We start from the raw sequence: 19,257 nt of genomic DNA, 5'->3' as shown, positions 1-19,257 counted from the left end.
TTCCTCAGCTGGGCACCTCTATCCAATCTCTTACTGAGTCCTGCTGCCTCTGCCTCTTAGCACTGGGGTCCACCTCTCTCCATCGGCATCAGCACAACTCTAATCCAAGCCATCATCAGCTCCTGCCTGGAAAAATGCTGTTTAACCTTCTATAACAGCTCACAAATGTACAAGTTTACTTACATAAAATAAAGTTTCACATATCAATATTTATGTTTATTACATGCAAGTAGTCTGATACTTTCTACTCCATTCAATTTTTTTCTTAAATCCCAGTTGCGATCCACTCAATTTCAAGACCCACATAGGCCCATCACCTACGCAATGAAAAATACAGGCCCAGTGGCAAACACCACAGGATTTAGAGTCTCAGAATTTACAATCTTACACTGTCTGGGTTCAAATCCCAGCTCTGCCACTACTAGCTATATGACCTTGGCCAAGTTGCTTAACCTCACTGTCTCGGTTCCCTCGTCTATAAAGTAGAGAAAACACCACCTCGCTGAGATGTTCTGAAGTTTATATGAGATGATGTGGGAAAAGGGTTCACAGCACAGTGCTTGGTCTACAGCAACAAATAATATTAGCTGTTATTAGTGGTGATAATATTACCAAAAGCCTTATACCCCTAAAGCCCCTCTTGACCCCCTCCAATGTATTCTCTTCCTAACAAAAACCCTACGTCATCTTCCAAATAAATGGCATATGATCACTTCAAAATCCTTAACACGTCCTCAAGTCCTATGTAGTTGGGTTTTCCATCCATTAATCCAGACTTATCTCAAGCCATTGCCCCCCTCTCTTGCTATTCTGTAGCCTCACTGTCTCTTCCTTCCTGCTCCACAGGCCCCAAGCTCCTACTGATTTCAGGGCCTCCACATACACTGTGGCCACTATCTGGACTTCTACTCTTCAGCCAGCTAATGCCTCACCTTTTAGTTCTCTGTTTAAATGTCACAACTTTGTCTGATTTGTTCCCTGCCATAACCCAAGCATACCTGTTGGACCTGTTGGACCTGGTCCAACACAGGTACATGCTGCTGAATGAGTAATTTCTTATTTTTAATACAGAAACAAAACAGAGATCATCTAGATCAGCAGTCTCCAACTTTTTGGCACCAGGGATGGGTTTCATGGAAGACAAATTTTCCCCACATGGGCGGGTGCAATGGTTTTAGGATGAAACTGTTTCAGACCATCAGGCATTAGAGTCTCATAAGGACTGCGCAACCTATATCCCTCACATGCACAGTTTACCATAGGGTTCACACTCCTATGAGAATCTAATGCTACTGCTGATCTGACAGGAGGTGGAGCTCAAGCAGTAATGCTCACTGGACAGCCACTCACCTCCTGCTGTGCAACCCGGAGGTTGGGGACCCCAATCTAGATCTTCTTCCAAACACAGCCCAGTCACCTATTCCAACATATGTGGAACAATGCCACTGAGCCAAGCATTCAGAGAAAATTTCTTGGACAGCTTTTCCAGAGACTTGAGGGACAAAAAAGAGGCCAGCTCATCCCTCTGGAAGTCAAAGACATACCTGCAACAACAGGCCAAAAAAGAGCAAGGATTGGCAACTATAAACATGGCCAATACATATGACCTACAGTAATGAAAACACCTTGCCCTTTGCTTTCATTAGCATGAGGCACTACAGAAGTGTTCTGAAAATCATTTCTCCTAATCCTGGAAACCATCTAAGTGGTCAGCAATCCATTTTTACCCAATAACTATGTAACAACTACATCAGACAAGAACGGCACCTTCATGTCCTCTAACATCCATCATGCACCTTCTAACATTTCTCAAACCTAAAAACACTCCAGCCTTCCAGAATCTAAAATTCTATTAACTTAATACTAAATTTGGACTCCTGTGTTACGCCTGCATTTTTCTATATTCTTAGAAATACTATTGTTATCATTCAAAATAAAAGTTTGCTGACCTTAGGAAATTGCCAATTCATTCACTAGTGCTGATAAAGGATGAATAAGCATTTTAAAGCTTCCTACACCTCAATTAGGAAATAACTTCTGCTCTCTGCTGAATGCACATAATTTAAGTTTTGATATAGTTACTACTTGACATTTTTGCTTTCAAAATCATACAGAAAACAAGATGCTGTGGCTTTATCACATTATATAAAGATAATTTATTTAAAGGAAAAAAAACTCTTAAAAACCTAAGGTGAACATGTGATCATGGAACCAGGTCTACAATATTTCATCTAACAGAAAGTCAGAAGATAACTTTGTATAAAGTTCCATGTGTGAAAAAGAGCTAGAATTTTATCTACCTCAAGTCTCAATAGATTATGTTGTGTTTTAATTCTCAATGTAGAAGGGTACAATAAATAACACCTCAAATTTTTTTTTTTAAAAAAAAGGCTACCATACATTTTTTATCTTCATTGAAAAATGACAAATGTTCTTCCTACAAGTGTTAGCTGGGCCACATGATGCACTAAGTGCCAAGAAAACACAAATAAAAGACTGTCCCTTCAAGAACATAACCTAGATATGTTCAAAATGAGAATGATGCCTCAAGTAAAAAAGATAATAATGATCATTATAATCAATTTACACAGGAATGTGGACATCTGGAAAGGTATTTATTTGAAGTAAGTCTTCAAACAAAAACTACTTTCCTGGTCAATTTTCATTTAACCATAATATTCAATTAATGAGAACAATTATTTCACAAATAGTTCTGTTAGTCAAGGGTGTGTGTGTGTGTGGTTGGCCACAAGTGGTGGCCAGTGGACATCAGGAACGGTGCATACGGGCAAGTGCCAGCCTTTTTATAAAAGCAGTGCCCTGATCTGCAGCCCAGTCCATTCCTCAAAACCTGCCTTCTCGCATTTCTAGTGGCTATTTGGAATTTCCACCTTTGCCTCCTCACTGTTTCTGCCTAACATCACCTTCATCAACCTGTCAATTACTTTCACCTCACTCAATTTCAGGGCAGGGTATTCAATGGCTCAGAAGACAGGGAAATTCCTCTACTATGACATCTTTCTGAGCTCCCTAAGCTAAGAAAGCTAACCTCCCTAAGCCCAAGCTTCAAACTCCCCTAAGCCAGTCAGTTCCTGTTACAATACACCTAAGATACCCAAAGTTTGAGTGTTCTTCTGAAATTAGGTGAACCTTACATTCAATTTTTCAAGTGGATGGCAAAGATCCAACAGTATCCTGTGTCTACACCCTTAACTCTCCTTTAAGGGCCTTTATTTTAAAAATGATTTTAAATTTAAGGTGGAGATTCCCATAAGAAAAATTCTAAAGACATGGCTTTTCATCATTCTGTAATTCTGAAAAAAACTTAACATCAGAAAGTCTGTGGAAACTTAATTCAGGACAGTAATTTAAGACAACATTCTTCCCAAGGTCCTAAGACCTGACTCACCTGCCAGGAGAGTCTGGAAGAGTAACTCCATGACCAAGCTGTTATTTTCTTTAACCGTTTACAGGCTTAAATATCATAACTGTTTAAACATTTGTATTTGATAGTCACATTTTCTAAAGTTATTTCTCTCAGCCTTAAGAAAATCCTTAAGTATTATTGGATAAGGTACACTGACAAATATATTTTGAAAAGGCTGAATGAAAATGGGAAACAAAAAAAAAGTTTGAACTAAGGTAAGTAGCAGAGGAGCTTACAGCAACACCAAAAATGATGACATTGTTAGAGGAGTAAATAACCGGGTAATTTACATTAGAACTGTTATATAACTAAAGATGCCACCGCTTTTTTAAAAATGGGGTGGGAGGGAATCACTACAATTTTTGCAGCTCATGATTATTACAACATCATGTGAGGTCCCATACAGGCAAGATTTTTCATTTACTTTTCCTAACATTAAAAACTATATAGTTAAGTCATGGACCTTTTGTTATAGTTGCTGGGTCTAAATCCATATTCGAAATTATGAAACTAAAGTTAAGCTTAGAGGAGAAGAGTGTGAACTGTTAGAGGAGTTTGTTAAAGTTATAGACTCCTCAAAGGTCAAAAATAAATGGTGTTTTACTTCCCAAATGATCAAAACCAACTTGGATAATTTCAGGTCATAAGCTTAGAAGAGCTTGGAAGTAAATACTGGAACAAAGATGAGAAGGAACACAGGAAATCCAAGCTCCAGAACCAAAACAAGACTAACAGATTCCACTGTTATACCTTCTTACTACAAAGAGTTTAAGAAACAATGAAGTCTTTTATTTGCTTAACATATTTGGCTGCTACTTGATTCTGAATAGGATTGTTATCTGCTATGAAAATGTGAACTAGTAACTAGAATTGGTCCACATCAGTAAAGCTTTTTTACTGAATACATATTTTCTGTCATGCCTTTGTCAGTCACTATTTGTTAAGCAACTTTGAGGTATGATTTATATAGAATAAACCATATCTATTTAAAGCATGCAATACAATGACCTTTAACAACTGTATATGTGCATAAAACCACCACCACCCCTCCAACCAAGACAAAATTTCCATCAGTCCTCAAAATTTCACACGCCCCTTCCTCCAAGGGCATTGACATGTACCCTTCCCTGTGCCTGATTCCAGGTAACCAATAATTTGCTTTATGTCACTATGGATTAATGTGCATTTTCTTTTTATACAAATAGAATCACATATTATGTACTCTTACTTCGGGTTTCTTTCACTTAATGTTTCTGAGGTTCATTCATGTTGTTGCATACATCAGATGTTCCTTTGTATTACAAAATAACACTCCATTACATGGATATGCCACAATTTGTTTATCCATTTGACTCTGATGGACTACTATAATAAAGATGTACCCTTGCATTGTTCTCAATTTGGGATTATTGTAATAAAGCTTTGATGAACATTTGCATGGACATATATTTCGTGTATCACTTTTCTTGGGTAAACACCTAGGAGTAGAAGAGCTGAGTCATATTATAGGCACATGCCTAACTTTTTAGAAATTACTGAATAGTTTTCCAAAGTGACTGTATCATTTTATCTTGCTACCAGCAGTGTATGACAATTCCAATGTATGGCAATTAATTAGAATGCTCTACGTAAGACGTGTCCATCCCTTTGAATGTGAGGACTGTTTTGTTTCATCTGTGGTGGCAGATAGCATGAAAATCATGCATGGACCTTTTTTTTTCCTAGCTTGTCAGCTATCGTTAGTGTTAGTGTATTTTATTTGTGGCCCAAGACAATTCTTCCAATGCAGCCCAAGGAAACCAAAAGGTTGGACAGCCGTGCTCTACATTCTCATTAACCCTTGGTACTGTCATCTTTTTAATCCTGCCTATCCTGATATGTATGGTGGTATCTCACTGTGGTTTTACTTTGCATTTCTTGATAAGTAATGGATGTTGAGCCTCCTTACATGTGCTTATTAGCCATTTGTATACCTTCTTTTGTGAAATGTCTAATTCTTCTGGGCTTTTTAATTCTTATTAAATTCTACTGTAAGAGCTAGTTGAATTCTGATTAGGAATGCAATGAAAATATAGATCAATTTGGGGAGAACCAACATCTAAAAAACTGAGTCCTCCAGTATATGAATATGGCATCTCTCTTCATTTACTTAGGCATTCTTTATCTCAGCATTATTATGATCTTTTTAGTAGAGGGCTTGTGAAGCTTTTGCTATATTCCTCAGCATTTAATGTTTATAGTTACTGCATACAGAGTTGGTTTTTTTAAACTTCATTTTCTCTTTTGTTTTGTTGCTATTGTGTAAAAACAAAATTATCGTTTTAAATATCAACCGTGAATTCTGCAACCTTAATTTGCTTACTAGTTCGGATAGCTGCTTTGTGGATTCCATAGGATTTTCTATGCACACAATCATGTCATCTGCAAACAGAGACAATTTTACTTCTTTCCCGTCTTTATGCTTATTTCTTTTTCTTCCCTTATTGCAATGACCGAATAGTGAGAGTGGTGACAGTGGGTATCCTCATCTCATTCCCATATAAGGAAAGTGTTAAGTATTTCGCCACTAAATATGTTAACTGTAGATTTTCTAAGATGAGCAACTAATGGGCAGAGAGGCGGGTGCAATTGTTACTATCCCAGTTAAGGCTCCCACAAGAAAGAGGGGAGGGGAAAAAAGCAAAGAATGAAAATTCCCCCAACACGTAAAATTTCCCAACTCAGCCTCCTCCACGGTTTGTCTACACCACTTTCTAAATACTTACACCTCAGATACCCCTAAAATCCCACAATCAGGGGCTGAAGATGAGGACAGAGTTGTTATCAGGGAGCACAAGTAAGGACATAAAGACTTCTCCAGAAACTGCCAAACAGCAGCTAGCGCTGCTCTAGGGATAGCTATGGGTGGACAGCACAAAAGATTAATAGCACTTTATAACTTGAGGACTCCACTGTCAGTTAAGCATGTCACTTTACATCTCTGTGACTTTTTTCAACTTTTAGAATAGACAAATAATGAGAGACTTAATTATAACTATAGCATAGAATGTAAATATTATTAACCTTGACAAAATAAAGCAGGCTAGGAGACAGAATCAGGAAGAATGGGAATGGTATTTCCATACAACTTACAATGTGCAGAGTCAAAAGGCACTGCCTCGGATTAATGAGACAAGAAAAAGAAATAGAAAAAAAATGTTTAGAGCTGGAGTTGCAGAGGTGATCAACAGTAGAAGTGGAATAATAAGATTACAAATACATGTGGGGGGATAGTAGAGTAAATGAAATCATCATCCACAGTAATACCAAGTCAACAGATAATATCTTAGGTTGATAAATAAACTGAGGTGTAAACATTTTAGACAGAGGTATCCACCAAAAAAATTAAATAGCAGAAATCAGTAAACATTGCACATAACTCTGAAGCAGAATTAGGGGGTGAGGTGCAGCAGATAAGGTTGTTCTCTGTACTTAAAAGAACAAACAAAAACCAACAAGTATTACTTTGACTAAAAACACAAACTTAAAATGTTTAAATAGATAGTAAACAAAAGTAGCAAAATTTAGTTAAATGTAAATGGTTGATAACTTGGTTGCAAGTATTAATATAACTTTTTAGGAGAGTCTTCAAATAGAAAAGGCATTTGATAGAGAATATTCTGAACTAAAAAGATTTTAACAAAACTAAGAGAAGGAAAGAAAAAAATACAGAAAGACATCTTGTTTGGGTACGATGTTACACATACTATTTAATACTGGTGAATATTAATTTAAATCAGTTAAAATTTTAAGGGTATCCTCCAGAAAAATGAGCTGTTGAACTGCCAAATCACTAGAGCACTGGTTCTCTGCCTTACAGAATCTGATGAAATCTATTGAACTTCCACCAGAAAACCACGCACATAATAAAATTTTGCGTTTGCCTTTAATGGAACTGATGAATAATGGATCCTCTCTTAAAATTTATTGACCCTCCTTATACCCCTCGATCTATAATTCTTTGCTCTCCTGTACTGAATTTCCAAAAGGAACCATTTATACTCACACTGTCTCTTCCCTCTCTTCCCAATTTCATTTGAGGCCACTCAAACAAGCCTTTTCCCCTCCACTCCGTGGAAACCATTTAGTGAAGCTCAACAGCTTCCACATCACCAAATGGCAAATGTTCAGTCTTCTTACACAGCATCTCAGCAATACTTAACAAGTTGATCATTCCTTTCCTGAAACCTTGTCTTCACTTGGCTTCCAGGATACCACAATCCTCTGGTTTCTTCTTTGCACACACTCCCTAGGTGAACACATCTGGACCCACAATGGAGACACGATCACTTCACTGACTTGCTGAACACTCCCATATTCGTATTTGGTCCAATCTTGACTTCTCTCTTGAATTTCATACTCATATAGCCAACTGCATACTCAAATTACTACCTGTATGTCTAATAGGCATCACCAATTCAGTATGTCCAGAAATCTTGGTTGCCACCCTCATCACCATCACCATGCCTTGTTAGGATATATAATTAAAATATTAGCATGGTAAGATCTAGGTAATTTTTGTTTCTGCATTCAAATTCTTAACCATAAATACATACTACTTTATAATCAGAAAAATGTTGGAATAAATAACTATAAACAAACAAAAAATGTGCCTTGGTTAAAAAGATAGTTCACAATTATTTTGATTGTCGTGAAATCTCCCAAAGATTGCCAATTACATTTTCCCCCTTTAGAGTAGATATTTCCTACAGTCATCAGCAGATAATTGGTTTGTCACTACATGATAAGTTGATGGGCTCTAAAACTTAGCAGATTCTTCACAATAAATTACTAAAGAATAAATTAAATTTTATAGAAACCTAAAATAAAAAGAAGACTTGGTGTTTAAAAAAAATGAGACAACCCTGCTATAGGAAAATGAGGAGGAAAGACCCATCAAGTCAAGTCTAGCCATGTGAACAAGGGCAAATGTGCATGTGTGAAACTGAATAGATAGCCTAAGTAGGTAGCTCCCACCCTATCTGTCTCACGAAGCCCTCTGAAAAATATGAAGTGTTAAACACACAGAATTATTAAGGACAACAGGAAATCACGTTTTAGGTTATTTTAAGGCTACCAGCAGCTGTGGATAATCAGATTAACGCTCTACTGATATCATCAACCGTGTGATCTTCTGTAAATTACCTGGCTTAACACTTCCTATAATAAAAATTCAGTTAAGCTTAATAAGGATCTCAAGATAAAATGAAAATATTAAAATTGCACAAGTCTGCCCAAAATAACGGCTAATTTCACAGACCTAAAGAATTTCCAATTAAAAAAGCACATTCATCCAGGATGACCCGCTTCTGTTACAGATAAGGAAACTAAAGGCTTGAGAAGGGCAATAATTTAAAGACTGAAAAAGTCTCTGCTCCCAGGTCCAAATATTACATTTCAATTCATGTTACATGACTCAAGTGGTATGTGGGGGAAGAGTAGGTAAAACTGAGGAGGGATGGAAGAACAAGGAGTTCAAGAAATACCCCAAGTATCCTGTGTGTGATGAGAAGGAACACTATTACACAAACAGATTAAATGGGCATTTGTGGAACAACAAATTTCCCCTTATTAATCAATATTTGGTGAATTTCTTTCTTTCTTTTTTTTTTTTTTTTTTTTTTGAGACAGAGTCTCACTCTGTCACCCAGGCTGGAGTGCAGTGGCACAATCTTGGCTCACTGTAACACCTGCCTCCCAGGTTCAAGCGATTCTCATGCCTCAGCCTCCCAAGTAGCTGGGATTGCAGGCGAGCACCACCACGCCCAGATAATTTTCATATTTTTAGTAGAGACAGGGTTTCACCATGTTGGCCAGGCTGGTCTCGAACTCCTGACCTCCGGTGATCTGCCTGCCTCGCCCTCCCAAAGTGCTGGGATTACAGGCGTGAGCCACCACACCCGGGTCTGGTGAATTAATTTCTAAATAACACTCACTAGATCATATAACCAATCTCATGCATCACTGAAAGGAACCTGACACTAAACTGTGCTCAACTTAAATCATCAAGGTCTATAGTTATACATACTACATATGGACAACTAGAAGAAGAGAACACTAGGAAGTATTTCACTACAAGTTACTTTCAATATAGAGGATTAAGCATCCATGTTCTATTTTCATAATGAAATATTCTTCATATGCCATCTTGTTTTTTAAACTGTAAAAATTATAACCATAATTCATATTCTTTAGGAGGCAAAAGCCCTAAAACTAGTTGATGGCCAAAATGACCCCCTGCAGGTTTAAGAGTTGACACACATAGTATGCATAGTAACCAAAAAGATAAAATAAACAAAAAAAGTGCTCTTCAAATTCCTAACTATACACCAACTCACAATAAAATTTGAGTCAAAAAGGGGGGTGAGGGTGGAGGGAGGTGCTTAAGAGTATAAAAAAGAATGTTAACAATTTTAATTAAATAAAACAGAAGTTACCATACGGCAATCAGTATATCATATGAATCACAAATTTGAAACTGTTTTATTCAAGTAGAGATACTAAACTGAAATGTCTTATTTAAAAACAACCTAATCCACTAATCCCTAACAGCCACCGTAGGGCCACAGTTTCTCAATATACATAGCTAAAACTAAAAACATAAGTCTATTTTTTACTATTTAACTTGGGAGTCAAAATAATCATTTCTAAAATGAGGATTTCCAAGCTACAGATTTGCACCAGTGATCTCAGTAACTACTTTTCATTATATCATAACCACAAGATTCAGCCAAATAAGGAACAATTTGCAGCCTATAAATAAAGCTGAAATATAGCTCAGTTTAAATAGCATCTGAGGAACTACTGAGTAGGCAAATACTATTGCATTTATCTGAGACAAAAATTATATTGGTAGTACAAGTCTTTCTAAATTCTATCCAAAAAACTAATACCAGTTCAGAAGCCTACTCTGGCCATTTATCACAGTCTATTTGTTACTCTCAAAAAGAAACAACCATTGAGCAATTTTCATTTTGTAAATTTACAACACTCAAGTGTTTAGGATTTACATTATTTGTCTGCCTTTCACAGCACAGAAAGCACCCAGACCTGCGATTGAGAAGGAACAAGAATGAAATATAAAAGTGCTTTTACACAGTGACCATACTTGTAACAACATACACAGGTGTCCCCCTTATCTACAGGGGATACATTCCAAGAACCCCAGTGGATACCTGAAACTGCAGGTAGTAACAAACCCTATATATATACTATGCTTTTTCATCAAGCACAGTAAGAGATTAACAATAATAAAATACAACAATTATAACCATATACTGTAATAAAAGTTATGTGAATGTGATGTTTGTCTCTTTCTCAAAATATCTATTGTATTTAATATTTTTGGACTTCATTTGACCACAGGTAACAAACTGCTGAAAGTAAAACAGTGGGTGGGGATCCTACTGTATTTCAAAATTGCTAAGAGAGTAGATTTAAAGGTTCTCACCACACACACACACACACACACACACACACACACACACACACACAAAGGTAAGTGAGGTAATGGACATGTTAATTAGCTTGATTTAATCTTTCTACAATGTACACATACAGCAAAACAGAAAAGTTAGGAGTACTACAAGAATACTGTATAAACTTAAGGTGGCATTAATTTTAAAGTCTGAAAAGAATGACGAATAAGCTAACTACGGGACAGCTTTCCCTTCGAGGAGGGGAATGAGCGTGTAGAAAAAGGAAGATGTTCCTGTTTGTACTCCTGATTCAAGAATTTGCATTCTAAAGAATCCTGACCCATCTAGCCAATGAACTAACAATTCTATCTGAGCCAGGCTGGCCTCAGCACTCAGTGCAAGCCATAGAGACCACAGGTGGGTGTGCACTATGGACTGAGGGACAGAGTAGTCCTCTTAGTATACACATAATCAGAAACTACAAGATAAAATTATATGTTCTCCTCTCCCTGAAAGGAATAAGACAATGGCAGGGAACTTTTGAAATGTTTAAAGCATTGAAAAAAAAATTTATTTCTTCTATATATATTTATTGGCAAAATTGGCATTTTCAATTTTTAAATAATTTTTAAATAAACCATTGATTTGATTTGATTGTAAAAGTGCTACTTGATCATAGAAGGAAATGGCATATAAAAGGAAAAAAAGTCACCTAAAATTCCAAATCCAAAGGCAAGCACATTTTCTTTTTCTCCTCCGAAGTTTGTATCTAAGTGTAGTGGTGGCAGAACTAGTAGACAAGGATGTCACTGTTAACTGCACAACACCATTCACCCCCTCACTTTCTAACCAAACCCTGACTGTGCTCACGTATCTACTCTCAACCCGAGGCCATCAACTTCCGAGGAAGTAGACCCCAGCCACAACCTAAGAAGAATCACGATCCATTTATGCCGATCACAGCGGTACTTGACCTTGACTCATTTAGGCACTGGCTTGTGTGCAATGCTGACCTATGAAGAGAGGAGAGAGGGACAAGGTAGCATCTACTATGAGGCTTTAGGGAAAAATTTTTCTCACTGATAGAAACAACCTAGGAAAAAAAAAAAAAAGTGTGTCTTCTTCCAGGAAACTTAAGTCATATTTTCTTGTGACACTTGAACTTGTGGCAGCCATCTTGCAACCATAAGAGGAACTTGCCAAGGACAAAACAAGGACGTTGCCTGCATCTTCAACCTTTTTCCATTGACTGGATTTTTAAATACACACACACACACACACACTCTTCCTGACCCAACTTCTCCCTACTAAAATCTATTTCTCTCTCCTCTTATTCACAGCTAAGCTTCTCAAATTGAGTTGATACAAGTTGTTTCCTCCACTAACCTATGCATTCATCACTAAACATCCCTAAGGCTTTCTTGATTTCCCAAAACTTAGGCTTTTAATAGTCTGTGGTTCCACAACACATTTTACATGTTGCTACTATAGCATGCTATGGGAATAGTTTGCCTGTCTATTAGACTGTAACTTCTGAAAAGTTCATTATTGCCAATATCTGGAAAAGTTCCTGGCTTATAAAAGCCTAAACATTTGTTTCATAAGTTAAATGTAAACCAAATGCCTAACATGTAGGAATGCCACAAATATTGACATGAATTTAGCAACCCTACTGTCCACATACACTGAAAGTTAAGTATGCGTTCATGTGAGTTGGGGGAGAACAGCAGCAGGAACAGGGAGAAAAGAGAACAAAGTGCCTTAGCCTTGAAACTTAAAAACACAGTTTTTCCTCACTCTTCAGAGATTAGAGAGCTGTTCCGAGCTAATTCAACAAAAAAGAAGAGGCTGTTTCCACACTGGCATCTGAGAAGCAGTGGTAGGATAGCTCTCTAGAATCTCAGCTCCTCTGCTATTTGTGACCACTGTTGCCAACCTGCTCAAAGAAGAAAAGGTGGCCCAGCCTTTCTGGGGTCTGGAAGAAGACAAACTAGTCCAAAGACAGGAGGCCCCAGAGACAAAATATACTTTTTAGAAATCTAAAAAAAAATACCTATAGTTTGAATAGCACTTGTGACAGTCTTTTACCACAAAGAGACAACGAAGTAGGGAAAGTTAATCGTAATTACATGCTCATCCCCAAGCAGCATTTCCTTTGACTTCTCTGGATGACAACTGAAACTGAAGGCATGCCAGCAAAGAATCCAAGTGAGCTGGGCAAAATGCTCTCTACTTCAACAGTCTTTTGCTAATGTGAAAGAAAAAAAAAAAAACAAGATTACAAAAGCCAAAAGCTTTTTTTTTTTCTTACCTCTTTCAACCTGAATTATGACTCTTACCTAGGGGAGTACCCAGAGCCAGGCTGAGATACACCTCAGAAAAACAGTTGATAAAGAGACATCAGGTACACTGGAAATTGAAGAGGCCTGGGCCAAGATCAGATAACCACTGTACATTTTTTAAAATAATATTTAAATATAAAATACACATTAATGAAATTACAACCTAATAAATTTATTCAATCTTTTATAGCCACATATTTTATAACAAAACTGTCTGATGGATGAGCAACTGCACTAATTTAGCTGACTTCTGAAAGACGCTGGCACACTTTAGAAAATGAATAAGGCATTAAGCATGTGAAGATATCAGTCAAGAGGAAGTTGGGTGGATAGGTCGCCCTATTTCTTCAATAGGACCCTCAGGAGTTCACCTCCTTAGGACAAAAACACCTCCCTAGGGTCCTGGAGGCAGACAAATCAATAAAAAGAAGAGATAACTGGAAAAAAGGTGTGTAGGGGGAGGGAGGGACATTTCCCTTACTATACTATTTACTCTACAGCCTTGGAGGTAGGCTATTACTAATGTCCAGGCTACAAAGGAATTGAAAACCTTTTTTAGTGTAATTCCACTTTAATGAGGGATGGGGAAGTAGAGTGCAACTGTCCACTATGACTGATCTGATCTAAAAAAATGATAAATTTAAAAAGTGAAAAAAACTTTACCTGAAAGAAACTGGGAATAATTAGGGGCCAGGCACAGTGGCTCACGCCTGTAATCTCAGCACTTTGGGAAGCCAAGGCGGGTGGATTGCTTGAGGTCAGGAGTTCAAGACCAGCCTGGCCAACATGGTGAAACCCATCTCTACTACAACACAAAAATTAGCTGGGCATGGTGGGGGGTGCCCCATAATTCCAGCTACTACGGAGGCTGAGGCAGAAGAATTGCTTGAACCCAAGAGGTGGAGGTTGCAGTGACCCGAGATCGCGCCACTGCACTCCAGCCTGGGCGACAGAGTGATACTCCATCTCAAAAAAAAAAAAGAAAAGAAAAAAAAACTGGGAATAACTAGTTTATTACAAAAATATTAGTTTGAACGATGACTTTCCTAAGGCATTGCAAAAAGTGTTTACATTTATTTTTCAAATAACATGATCTGCACAAAATTTCAGCTGCATTAATGTAACATTTTCTAAATTGTGCCCGTACTGAGAAGGAACCAGCTGCCAGCCAATTTCACTGCATGCCCACTGTGTTTCTACACTGGTCATTAACAACGAAGATTCTGGTTACCACTATTTCTTCTTCCTCACGTTTGCTTCAGGGCAGTTCTTTATTATCCTATGAATATTTTCTAACCTGTCCCTGATCCTAAATAAAACAAAGAACCTGTTCTAGAGGAGTGATATTCAAAGTATTAGACATATAAGACATTTAACATCTAGAAAACCAAATTATATTTTGCTCAATTCAATTCTAATCCAATTATGGGTAAAAATAAGTCACAAGACAAGTTTTATGTCTATCTTAGGAGATGAACTAGAATTACTTAATTCCAGCTGCCTTCTCAATAATCACACCAATGATAAAAACAGAAAGTAGAAAGCTAAATAATCAAAAGAATTTCAACTCAGTGCACACTTACAAGGTACCACACACGATGTTCTCTCCTTCAATCTGTTAAACATTCCCAAGTTCCAAAATCACAGAACTAGAATGAACACATATCATACCACCCAGTTCAGCAACCAACAGTTTATTAAAGAAACACAGCCAAGGCACATTCAGAGTGCCATAGGAGATAAAACAGAAAGACACAGATTCTCACCATCAGGAAACTTACAATCTGGGTGAAAGAATGGTCAAAATAACACAACCTTTCTGAATTACTAACAGGTACAAAAAGCTATACGATAAATATGTCCATTGTATTCATATCCATTTCATGGATAATTTTTCTGTATTAGTACAGGCATATCATCTAAAGAAAACATAATACTTAGAAGAAACTAATTAGCTTACAAATTTACATTCTAAATGTTTCCAACAAACTGGATAGGGCCCAGGAATATGTACTGAGAAACTAGTTCTGTTCTGGTATTAACAAGAAGGGAGGGGTGGACAGGTTACTACAGCTGCCAGGCCACAATGTCAACTACAACGTGGAAAAGACTAGCCAAAGAATGGCAAGTGTTTTTATTTCGTAAAAGCCAGTTTCAATTAACTGGTTAGTGACTACCTCAAGCACTCCGCTGAGACTGTTAAGATTCCTTTAAGTAAAAAGCTATGTCCTGTGTTCGTTGCCCTCAGAAGTTGGATGTATGTTTGAGATGGTGCTACTGACTTAACATAAGAGTGTTCCCCGGGTTGTTTTTCCAGTCTCACTTGTGATCAATGCTGGCAATTCAGCTCTCAACAGCTATAAAACACTACTGTGTAACTAAGTACTTCCCTGATTCTGAACAACAGATAATAACACCTAACGCTTATTGATGTTTCTTATAAAGCTGGCACTGTTCTAACCACTTACCCCGAATTAACGCATATAATCCTCACAACAACCTCTCTGATATAGATTCTACTATCACCACCCCTGTTTTACAGAGGAAACAATGAGGCACTAGTTACCAGGTAGAAGAGCTTGCCCAAGGCTTTAAAGTGGGTGACACAACCAGAACCTGACCTTAAGCAGTCTGGCTCCAGAACTACTTTTTAACCATTCTGCTTACTGCTTCTTTGTCAACTGTACAGTGATCAAACCCAGACTTCAGTTATGTTAGTGCACTGTGTAAGCCAGGTGCCTGGGCTTCAGGCTAGTGTAAGTCAATGTTTTAGCTGCAGTCCTGAAATGTTTACTCCCTCCAAGGGGCACGGATTCTGGCGAATTGCACTCAAATTACCCATACCTTGGCCATCGGTACATTACCTCATTTGACATATATTTTAAATCAAAACAATCTCAAAAATCATCGTTCCACCACATAAAATAAACCCTCTGTCTAGAATGCTCAGGGAATGCAGGTTTTAGGGTTAAGACAATTCTCTCATTAACAGAACATTAGTCAGAAAATTAGAAGAGAGGTGGTGATTCCTAAAACATAAGTCATGGAGAGATCAGCACTATGAAGAGAAAATCTGACAAGTGGTAATTTTAACGGGCTTTGCAACTGTTATTCTGAGCATCACCTCTCACAGTACAGGGGTGTAGAAGGCACATGGCACATGAGATTTAACTGAATGGTAAATACTAACCACCCTCACCGCCGCCACCCGCCCCCAGCACTAGTAGGAGGTTGATATTCTGAATAAATGCCACTTCCCAAGGGATTTACTGAATATGTCGTCTTATTAATCTTCATTAAGAGAACGTAAGCTTGGCAAAAAACAAACAAACAAAAAAAAAACAGATTTCAAGGAGTAACAGTACAAACTAATTTTTACATATGCTATACATATTACACTCCAATGTGTAGATTATCTTCAAGTATTTCCACTGCACCCTTTTACACATCACTGCACTTCAGATCACATACATTAAACCAACCGCTGGGCTTGTCTCCAAATTCAAAATACAGGTTATCAAATGAAATTCTGTGTTTTTTGTATTTCCATCCCCAGTATCAACAATGTAACAAGAAATTTACACTCAAGCTTCTAAAGTAAAACATACAGACAATAGAACTACCTATAAAATAAAACTTAAATGGAGTATTAACAGTCTGAAAGAACTCTTAGGAGGAAACCGTAAGTTAAAAGAAAAAGCATTCCGGTTGTTGAAAGAATGTTACTGACAGTGGTTAACAGGCTATGTTCCCCCGGCAACAAAGGGGTGGAGGACATGCACGCGCATTATATAATATGAATACACGATTGTTAGTCTGCATCTTTAAGCTTAATGTCTTTCTTATATTAAAGTTTTTAAAAGTTTTAATATATTCTTTCCAAATGAACCTCCTTGCACCCCACCTTGGAGGCCCTAATACTTACAAAATTCATGATTTCTAATCTCCTCTAGTCCCAGACTTAAAGGAACAAAATAAATCGTTTTTCCTAATACAGAATATTTTAAATGAACTACCATTAATAGGAATCATCATTTTTTTCACCAAAGGGCCAAATTCCCAGCTCTACATTTCCCATTCCTAAACTTTGTTTGCAATGAGGACTCATACAAATATTTGGGCTGTGTGCTCCTTTTTAAAGCAAGAAGCAATGACACCAGGTGTAAAGGCAGTGGTGTCATATAATCAAGACAATGAGACAGGTATTTATGGCTGGCTATTCATTAAACAGCTCTTTCGAGACTTGACCCAATGAGACCTATTAACTCCACCCATATGGTGCTTACCCTCCTCTGACTCCTGAAACTTCTTGTGTATGCATGAAAAGCCAAGGGCCATGAGAAACAGAGCAAGTCCCTTCTGTGTACTCATAACCAAATTTTTATGACGCACAAATTAAGCTCACTGCTTGAAACTTATAGACCACGTAACAGAAACCACAAAAAGGAAACTAAGTCCAGTAAGAGTAGTAAATATTTTTGTTACAATATTTTTTATTGGGTTACCCCTAGCTGCAAATTTCTTCCCCAGTTTTAGCTCTCTCCAGCGCAAATTTATTCTCAGACAGCAGGTCACGAGGCTCCGTCTTTAAACCCGCCTCAGTGCTATTGGCCACTGCCTAAGAGTGCTCTTCCACTTCACCCACTGATAACCTGTATCAAAACAACCCCAGCTGGGTCCCCTTCAGCCTTCTGAAGCAACCTCTCTAGAGCGCTCTTTGGCCTTTTATAGTGGAGGCATGTGATGAGAGTATTTGCACCAGCTGTTTCTAATTACCTCTCAAGCTGGGGCGAATGACTCAGCAACCCAACTTTTTAAAGAGTCATCCTACCTTGTTAACCAACCAACATACCGAACAACAGTAAACCACTTGACAGAACCATAGGTTAAACAACAATACAAGAATCACTACGCCAAAGTCACCCTACTCCAAGCTGACTCACCGGGAGCCTTTCTTCCCTAAGCTTCTTCAAGATGTCCAAAGGCAGAAGTGGCAAGTGCCTTCAAGCCCAGCCCAGCCCTTGCACCACTACCCAAAGACCAGGAAGAAGCAAGCCGACCTCTTCCCATTTCTCTGCTTGACTATGTGAAGCGCTCAAGTGCTCTGCCACTAACACATCTGGGATTTCCACCCTTTATCCTTCTGAACTGCATTCAATGCAAACCCTCTGATGTAAAGGGTGTTCAAATACATGATCAAATTCCCATAGCATCATCCATGGGTAACAACAGTCCCTACCCCTACACAATTCTCCAAAAAGCAAAGCATCCTACAAAACATTCTTTGTTCCTCCAAGCATGACATTGTAGCTCGTTTTCCTCATACACGTTCTTTCACAATTACTACTACACTTTACCTGGAATCAGCACAAGTTTAACGCAGAAGCCTCACTCCATAAAAGCATTCCGCACAATTCTACTCAATGACATGAAACTGCCGTGTAAGAATGAGAAAGCAACGGCACTCGTGTTACATTACACGAGCACAAAGCTGGTGTCTCCAGAATCAACGCCCACTCTCACCATATTGTGCGAGGCTTAATTACAACGCGTGGGCAAAACTCCAACAAAGGGAGTCCTGGGATCTCCGGTCCCCAAAACCAGTCTTCGCTAAATCCAGCTCAGCACGGTGGCCTTCTCTCCCCAGCCACAAACTCGGCTTTTCTTACGCGATTCCACGCGCGACAGGCACCGGGCTGAGTAGACGCGAGGCTGGGCGTGCGGTGGGAGGCGGCGGAGGACAATACGGGGCCCCAGCCGCGAGGGCGGTGCTGATGTGTCACAGCCCGGGCGGGCCGCGGGCGAGGGGCCCGGCTGGCGCCCGAGGGCAGGGAGAGGGGGTGGGGCAGGGACCCCGCGGCCCCCAGCCCCCGCCCGCCCCGGGTAAAGTACGGCGCGCGCGGGTAAACAACAGCTCCGGCAGTGCAGGGGGTTCGGCCGCCGACGGGACGCCCCTTCCGGCGTCGCGGCCACTTCCAGGATCCCGGCCGCCGGCGCCCCCCGCGGGCCCCGCTACGTGCCCCCCGCGCCC

At 38.8% G+C, this 19,257-nt stretch overlaps 1 protein-coding gene across 20 annotated transcripts in view; it reads right to left on the bottom strand.

Moving 5' to 3' along the window:
* The window catches only part of BACH1 (BTB domain and CNC homolog 1), a 451,645-nt gene extending 432,591 nt beyond the window's left edge, over positions 1-19,054 (bottom strand). For 15 of the 20 annotated variants that reach the window (XR_010154581.1, XR_010154586.1, XR_010154588.1 and 12 more), the window contains exon 1: positions 18,584-19,054. The gene's annotated coding sequence lies outside the window, so the exon portion shown is untranslated. The other 5 variants (XM_054675105.2, XM_001161721.6, XM_054675104.2 and 2 more) reach the window with 5 other exon arrangements.
* Positions 19,055-19,257: the final 203 nt, after the last annotated feature.

Source organism: Pan troglodytes, chromosome 22 (assembly GCF_028858775.2).
Source record: "Pan troglodytes isolate AG18354 chromosome 22, NHGRI_mPanTro3-v2.0_pri, whole genome shotgun sequence".
Classification (NCBI taxonomy): Eukaryota; Metazoa; Chordata; class Mammalia; order Primates; family Hominidae; genus Pan; species Pan troglodytes.
This window is presented reverse-complemented; position numbering and strand designations above follow the sequence as displayed.